This window comes from Xenopus laevis, chromosome 1L, assembly GCF_017654675.1.
Source record: "Xenopus laevis strain J_2021 chromosome 1L, Xenopus_laevis_v10.1, whole genome shotgun sequence".
Lineage (NCBI taxonomy): Eukaryota > Metazoa > Chordata > Amphibia > Anura > Pipidae > Xenopus > Xenopus laevis.
In genome coordinates this window covers 88,999,020-89,008,547 of record NC_054371.1, presented here as the reverse complement: position 1 = coordinate 89,008,547, position 9,528 = coordinate 88,999,020, and positions in this window count along the sequence as shown.

Below are 9,528 nucleotides of genomic sequence, written 5' to 3'. Positions count from 1 at the left end.
ATGCAGGGGTGATGGGAGGGGTTCATCAGTAGAGGGGCCTTTAAGGTCACAATGGTCAACAGCCCAGTCTGACACTGGCTATGGCCTCTAGTTTTGTTAACTGCAAACTTTAAGGCTACGGCAACAGTTTTGGGAAGATTCTTTACTGTATCCGCCCAATAATGTCCCAATGCATTTGCTGAGATGGTAGTGGAAGAACTTGGCTGGCCTGCTCAGAGACCTGCCCACAGCCAAAATGAACACGGTGGATTGAATTGGAATGCTGATTGTAAACCACTTCTGATCCCCAACATCAGCGTCATATTACCCCCTTTTCAAGCTGCAGGTTTGTTTCACTTTTGGAACATTGTTTTGCTAGGCAAGATGATTTTCCTGTAGCCTCAAACATCAAAACATAGGTACTTTGTCATCAGCAGATTGTCACTTCCCTTACTGACATCATAGTACTTACATAATTGGCAGGGGAAAGGTTACCATCCTTGGTTTGGGGATGACATGTTGGACAGGCAGGTGTCTGGCTAGTTTTGGTCCTATAGAATACAGACCAAAATACACCCCTTGTACCTTAGCCCTTACACTTGCAACAAAACAAATAAAAAAAGGCTGCAGACAAAAGCCCTTTCTAAATAGTTATGCTGGTTCCACACTTGCATATTGCATGCAAAAGGGAAGTTATATTCACAATCAAACAAAAATACTTGGTTTGTGGGAGAGAGTAAGCTTTGTATCCATAATATACTGAATTGTGTTATTGTAACAACACTCAAAGATCTCAAATAACTTTGGCATATTAGTACAGTACTGAAAGGATCAAAGGTTTCAAATATTTTACACCATGAAAGAAAGAAACCAATATCAAGCAGAGATGGGGAGTGTTAAAAAGGCTTATTGTGGGGCCAGGAAATGGATATTGTTGTAAGGTGTTTTGTTTATTTGGGTTTAAAAAACACAGTCTGTCAAGTTAATGGAAGGGCTTATTTCGGAAATGCATTCTTTACATGTAAGCCAAAAAGACTTTGAAATAGCAGCCTTATCACAAAAGCATATAATATAATACAGAAGCTTTATTCTGAATTGTCTTTTTATTTCTGCAGTAGCATTAACTTTCCTCATTATAGAAGGATCCCTTATCTAGAATACCCCAAGTTCCAAGCATTCCAGATAATAACGCCTATACCTGTGTGTGTATACAAGGAATGTACCTCCTATAGAAAAATATAAGGAAATTAAGGGGCAGATTTATTAAGGTTCGAATGGTAAATCTGAATTCAAATATACAAAACTCACAAATTTAAATTTTAAATCACCAATTTGAATGTGAGATTTATCACACCTAGACCCTCGAAACAGTTCTAATTTGAATACTCGCCACCTAAAACCTGCTGAGTTTATTTACAAATCAATGGCAGAGGTCTGTTGTACCATTTGAAGATGTTAATTGCCTTCCTGACATTCAAGTTTTGTTTTTTTTCTGTGGAAAACTCGATTCAAATTTGATTCGAATTTTCTAGTCTTTGTATTAGATCGAATATTAGACATTCACGTTTTTTCATAAATAATCTCCCATTCGAGCTGTGAGTACATTCGAATTTATTAGAATAAAAAAAAAAATTCACATAACTTCGAAATTCTACCTTTGATAAAACTGCCCTAAAAGTAAACTCAGAGTTCTATGACCTGTTTAAAAGCACTCAGCCTTCGGCTTTGTGCCTTTATCTGCTCATCGAACATCTCAGTAACTTATACTATCCTTATATTTTACAGTAGAATGTACATTACCGTACTCCCTATATATAGTGTACACCCACATAGGTTTGGGAGCTTATGAGAGACTTGATTTGCCATTACCATGGATGTATGCTACATACATGGTCATTTACTACATACAATGCAGATTGCAAAGTGCAAAATAAATGATGCAGTCCTCCATGTTTTGCAATTTGCGTCCAGCTGCATGCTAAAAGAATTGTGTGCAGAGGTTCAGAGAAAATCAGTGCCCCTGCCTCAAGTCCAAACTGAATGAGCACTAAGGGGGGCGCATTACCGATTTTATATATACATATAATACACAAGAGCCATGAATAGCCTGTAAATGATATCCTTCTAAACAGTGCTTAGTGATGTCATTTCGGTCACATGACTCAGAAACCTGTGTATTATATTAAATAAAATACCCCTGTTGCAAAATATAAAGATATTAGAAGTCACCGCAGCCTCGTGCTTTTATTTGATCATGGAATTCCTCGGTAACTTATAATATCCTTATATTTAACAAGTGGGTGTACTTTTTATTCCCTATATAGAGAGGGAAATGGCATGTGTCAACCCAGACAAAATGCTGCTATAATGTTCCCATATTTTAAATCTTATTTCTGACAAAAGGCTTTGCCATGTGCTACGGGAAACATGCCCATTGCATGATGAAGCAAAATTCTAAGAGGAACTTCTGGTAATTGGGTGTTCCATGACTATAATAGACACAGAAGAATGCATTTCCTTCCAGTACATTATAAACTTATATTGGGCGTGTGGAAAGACAAGGAGACACTCTTTAACATTCTTCTGTATAAATCATTTTATTTCCATACATTGTACCTTGTATAGGCCAAGGTTTCCATGGGATGCTGTGCACAAATTTTAACCTTTCTGCCTCTCCCTTCCTTTGCACCCGCCTACACACATTCCTAAGTGAATCATTGCTAAAAACAAATACAGTTGAGCACTGGCTCTTTTTCACAGTATCCAGTACTGTTTAAAGGAGTGGCAGTCAAGTAAACCTGATGTGTTATCAATAGGGATCGCCAGTGATCTTGGAATGACTGCAGAATGTAAAATCAAATGCTGAACAACAGTCATAACATCATACATGGGAGGATGGCAACCACTTGTCATAACCCTTCAACTTTGTGTGTTTTCTTAAGGCTATGGCTACAGCCCTTAGCAATCTGCCACTGTGGAACATGGGATAAAAAATTATTTAAAAATAAAATTTTAGGCTCACAACCAAATTTATGGTTCCATGGGTCACTGCCCCAAACAGGCAGACAACAATATAAAAAATAGTTTTTCTATAGAAGTCCTGTATAAGGTTGCAAGCCATTATGCAGTTAACTTTTTTAATATAGTGATCTGTTTAGTAGAGGTGTGTCCTTAAGAACCAGAAAACAGGTAAAAACTCCTTGGGTGATTAAGGGCATATTTCTTTGTATAAGGTAGCTGAAAAAGAATCTAAATATTTCCTGTGTATACAGCACTTCTTCTTTTCTTTTTTTTTGCTGAATATACAATGTTTCGCTTTGGCTATATGTACTAAGCGGAGGCAGTAACAGACTTGCAAGGCAAGCCAAGAATACATGCAAGTTCATCAAATGAAAAACTACTGAAAAATAAAAAATGATACAATGTAAACGACTAAAAAACGACTATGAAAAATGTATTAGTTTAATTTAGCCTTTTTCAGAAGGGCTGACTGATCCCTTTAAATGTTAATTTGCTGATACAATTTGTGGCTGCTTATAGATAGGTTAAATAGCCTTTTACATATCTTCGTATGGCATTAAGTTTGCCCAGATGCAGTAACCAATAGCAACCAGACAGTAACTGTAACTCATGCACACCAGGAGACATTAGGCACACATCCTGACGCAGCATGAAACCGGGAACCTGTTCTCTAAAATGTACCCTGTATAGTAAAGCACAGCGTTGTGCCAAATTTAAGTTTAAAGGGCCTATTTTGCTAGTAAATTTTGCTCAATTGGCTCTATGCTGATACAGTCCTGCCTAAACTTTGTTCCTGTTTGCTTTTCTGGTTATTGACTCCATGCCTGCTTCCTGACTCATAGCATGCATTGACTTCTTCTGTTTAACCCTTATCTGTAAGGCATCAAACTCCACTGTTTTCTCTTTGTTGGGCCACAGCATAAAGTTGTGAAAGCTCCTGCTCACTAAAGTCAAGCAGTCCCTGACTTGCTCCTAACTGAAATAAAGCCAATCACTGATTTTTTGCTGTGGGCTACTGCACATGTGCAAATTGGCCCTGTGTTTATAATTTAGTACCTTTTCTTTTTATACATAACCTCCAGTGTGTGACAGTGTTTACTAATGGTCTAATCACCTTTAGCAGCCAATCAGCATTTACTGGTCTCCTGTTTAAAAAGCATACAACTTATTGTTTGTTATGCATTATTTTAGGAGAACATTATGGCAAACTCAGTCTGATAAAGAAGTGGTTCACCTTTAAGTTAACTTTTAGTATGTTATAGAATGGCCAAATCTAAGCAACTTTTCAATTGGTTTTCATATTTTATTTTTTGTAGTTTGTTTTTATTTGCCTTCTTCTTTTGGATTGTCCTTTTAAATGTGGGTCACTGCCCCTGTATTAAAAAAACAAATGCTCTATAATGCTACACGTGTATTGTTATTGCTACTTTTTATTACCATTCAGGCACTCTGCTATTCATATTCCAGTCTCTTATTCAAATGCATGGTTGCTAGGGTAATTTGGACCCTACCAACTAGATTGCTGAAATTGTACTGGAAAGCTGCTAAGCTTAATAATTTAAAAACCACAAATAATAAAAAGTAAATAAAAACAATTGCAAAGTGTCTCAGACTATCACTCTCTACATCTCTACTAAAAGTTAATTTAAACTTGAAAAATCCATTTGTGTCTTTTTATGACATATGTGGGTAACGACACAGTCCTAAGTAATTCTTACTCCTTTACAAGCTGAAAATGTGTTTGGAATGTAAATACTTTTGCAGCTTGACTCAACTAGCTAAATTGTTCCCTGACTGAATCACATACCATAGAATGTTCCTGTTCAGTCAATACAACTGCGCTACTGGAACACCATAGATGTAGAAATGCAAATATGATTCAGGATGGAATTAGAAGGTTAATCCTAGATAATAGATATGTGAATCATGCTATGGATGACGCAAATGCTAAAAGCAGAAGTTCACATATAGGTGACATAGAACAACAAATTGCCATTATTTAATTTGGAAATCTCTAATGAAAAGGACAACCTAGTCATTTGTAACTGTATTATAGTTTTCTATTTAGAGGTTTCCAGTATGTGCAGTGCTGGATTAATGACATGTGGGTCCCCTAGGCTACATTCACAGGTCTCCCCTTCTAGGCTACTGCTGGGTCTGAATGTATGCACCAAAGCTCTCTATACTGGGGCAGGTTCGGCACCCGCCAGTAGTGATGAGCAAATTTATTCACCAGCCATGGATTTGCAGCAAAATTCTAAATTTCACCATGTGCGATTTTTTTCACGAAAAATTTGCCGGGAATAAACACACATAACAAAAAACACCCATTGACTTTAATGCATTTGGAGAAAAAAGTCACCATAAGAAAAAAACACCCACTGACTTTAATGCATTTGGAGTGAGAAAAATTGTCGTGCGCGTAAAAATTTGTTGCGCATAAACACGCCCATTGACTTCAATGCGTAAAACTAGAATTTCAGGGTTTCACAAATCTTTTGGCAAAGCGAAACGGGACAAATTCGCTCATCACTACCCGTTGGTTGACGCCACTGGATCTGCAAGCATCTGGGCACAAACACACCTACACCTTTCCTGCCTTCTTCTCCAAGCAGATGAGCCCCACCACAACCATCATCGCAAAAAAAAGAATTGACAAAAAGCTAGATGGTCCCCTGATCCCACTGGGCTATATAGCCTAGGGGAGCTTGTGCATTAATTTACCCCGATTGAGTATGCAGTTTAGGATACTTAGCCATGTTCTACACAATTTTGCCTGCTAACTGTGAGACGTGTAACACTAAACAAGTATAATCAACTGGCTCCTATGTGCTTAAACAACATTTTATCACACATAAGAATAAAACCTCTTCAGCTAGGATACAAATTGCAGCTACCTTTTAGGGTCTTAAAGGGCAAGTAAAGCCCTGCTAATATGTGTTATATTTTAGTATTAGGATACTAGGCCTGCTGAGCTACTTCCCATGGTCAAAAGCCCTATGTCTGTTTAGTTATTGCACCACCATTTGCAAGCTGAACTTACCGTAAGCGTTTTTTAAGCGTGGCCAACTAATTAATCTCTGCAGTTCCTGCATATTGTGTACTCCACCACTTATATATACCAAAAATCCTACACCCTGCCTGCAGTATTCTGAGGGCCATTCCCTAGGAACAAGTAGCCTTGGTTTGCACAAGGGTTTGCACAAAGCAGAGCTTTATTCCTCATCTGGCTGCTGATCATAACCCTAATATTAGGGGGGTATTTACTAAAACTCCACTTTTTCTACCTATGTAAAAAAATTATTTGATCAAACTCCCAAACCTGAATCCCCTTAATTTACCAATAAATCGAAATGAAAAAAATCATGTGTGGGAAAAATTTGTTAAATATAACCTTGCGACAAAAAACAGCCTGAAACCCTCGAAGATCATGAAGGCAAGAAACATCTTCAAGTTGTAAAAGGGACAACTGCCATTGACTTTTACTTGATTTTAACAGGTTTTAGCTGGAGAATTTTCAGACCCGGATTAGTCGCAGTTTTGACTCATAATAAATCCTTAAAAAGTTGCGCTTTTTTTCCCTGCAAATTTTTGGGGTTTTTGTGACAAAAAGCCTCATCCGAAACATCAGTGGTTATAATATAAAAATATAAAAAATTCAAGCTTAAGCAAGAGTTTTTAAATCTTTATTATATTGAACTGGAAAAAAAATGTAAGTATACTGGAAAAAAAACATATTTTTTTTCCTGAAATTTCTTTTTTTTAAATTTCTCTAAAAGTCTAAAAATTTGACATTTAGAAAGTGTAAAAACCATGAAAAACTTGAATAAAAAACAGTTGAGGTCACAAAGAAGTCAATGGCAGCTGTGCTTATCCTTTTTTTTTTTTTTTTTAGCCATTTTTTAGCCATTCAGACTTTTAGAGGTTTTATAGGGTTTTTTCATTATCAATTGTCAGAAAAACTAGAATTTTTAAAGTTTTTTTTTTTTACTGTTTAACGCATTGTTCGGTTATTGTTTGTTTGCTTTTTTTTTGTTGGTTGGTACTTTTTATATCTGGAGCATTTAATAAATTACATGGCATTCGTGGTTTTAGAGAAAATTTGTTTATTCATGGTTTCAAAAGGCTCTAAAACTACTAAAATGAGAATGTTGATAAATGGGCCTCTTACTAAAACTCGAATTCATTCCATTTTGTTATTAAAACAAAGTCGACCTAACGCCCATCCATGAATTTATCTCATTTATCAAAAAATCAGCTAAAAAAAATCAGTGCAGGAAAGTCTTAACAAAATAATGCAACAATTTCAGTTGTACAATTTATTTAATTTGACACCAGAATCGTACGATTTTTATAGAGTTTTTGTACAAAAACCCAGACTTTTTCGGATTATCGTAAAAAAACCAGTGCAGAGCACAATGTTAAGAAACATCTTCAAATTGCAAAAGGGACATCTGCCATTGCCTTCTACATGACCTCGACAGGTTTTCCAGCCACAATTGGATGGAGTGCAGTGGAGCATTTCTAGACAGCGCTGTCTCATGGCAATAAAGTCACATAACGTTAAAGTTATCAGAAAAATAAACATGAATTAATGTTTTTTTGAACACACTATTACACATGGCTGTGAACCAACAAGATATCAGCTTTTCTGACAACAGAAAATGTCTGAAATAAATTCTGTGCAGATGAATATTATGTGAGCTAAAATCTCACCCACTTTAGCTCTCAGCAAAAAGCTTTCTAAGTAGTCTCATTACTAGTGTGAAAAAATCAAGTACCAATTCACTAATCTCTGTATATTTTTGTCATTACTTGTTCTTCTCAGGTGTGGGAAAAACATAATTTACCGTGGAAGCTAGATAATTTATGAAAAAAAAACAAGTACCCAAAAATTAATATTTATTTTTATCTTTTTCGGAAGATGACAACTTTTTCTTGAAGTTTGTTTTTTTTTTTTTGCTGAAAATAGCTCTGCAAGTTGGTTTACTGCTTATAGTGCCATACATATGTGTCCACCTTTTAGAATTGAAAATAATTTTGTTGGGGTTTTTACTAGTGATGGGCGATATTCAACAGGCTCAAACACACGGTAAATAAATTTGCAAAAATTTGCCAGCAAAAATTCACCGGCGTCCAAACAGCAAGACTGATTAATAATCAGAATATGCAGACTGCACTGGGTCCTGAGTTGTCATGTAATCTAATGTGGATTTTATAGTTTTTGTATTGTTTAATACAAACTTTCTTCAACTCTCCAGAACCAGTGGCTGCAGCAAAATAATCCTCCAACCAGTTTATATGTTTAAATGGGGCTCCATGATCTTGGTCCCTGCAGCTGGAGTTGGAAACAGTAAATGGATGTAAAGGCAAAAATAAAATCCAATACAAATCTCTACACAGTCGCCGACTGCTCTACAGGGAAAAAAACAAATCTGCTTGAGTTCTGCATGGCTGGGAAGTAAGGTGGGGGCTTTCCCTGCTGTATGATTGTTTCTCTGCACAGCAGTTAGGGACCGTCTGACTATTCCTATCCACAGCAGTAAATGAAGGGAGAATTTCACTGCATACAGTCAGGTTTCTCATAAAAACGGTACACATTTTTTAATTAAAGTATATTAGAAATAGGTTTCTTTTTCATTGAAGAAAGTAAAAATGGGATTCTATTTTTTTTCCTTTACATGCCCTTTAAGTACATACAATACACTGTTTGGTCTGGAATGTTTATCGCCCATTCTTCTTGACAGATTTTGTCCATGTCTAAGTTGCTTGGATAACATTTGTAAACCTCCACTTTTAAAGAGCGCTACAGATTCTTAGCTGGACTGAGTTCAGGGCTTTGACTGGGCCCTTGTAGGACATTGTGTTTTTTTTAACCACTCTAGTGCTATTTTCGGCTTGTGTTTGAGATAATTGTTCTGCTGAAAGGTGAACTTTGTCCCAAAGTTTAGGGGCTGATTTACATAACAATAAAATTGAGATTTTTTCCACAGATCTCTAAAAATTTGTGTTTTTTTCTATTTTTTGTTAAAAGCACTAAAAGTTGAGATTTATTAAAACCTCAAAATCCTTTAATACAAGACAATTTTTTTACAAGGTAAAAATTGTAAAGGTCCTATAGAAGTCAGTGGGAGCTACACTGGTTTTTTTTTTCACTGGGGCAGATTTATCCAAGGTCGAATTTCGAAGTTATGTGAATTTTCACATGTACTCACAACACAAATGGGAGGTTATTTATGAAAAAACTAGAAAGTCTAATATTCGGTCGAATACAAGTGACCGAAAAATTTGAATCAAATTCAAATCAAGTTTTCCTCAGAAAAAAAAGTCAAATGTCAGGAAGGCAATTAACATATTCAAATGGTTAAAAGGACCTCTGCCATTGACTTGTAAATGAACTCGGCAGGTTTTAGGTGGTCAAATTAGAACTTTTTCCAGGGTCAAGATGTGATAAATCTCACATTCAAATTCGAGTTGGTGATCTAAAATTAGAATTTGTGAGTTTTGACCAAAAATTAGACACTTTGA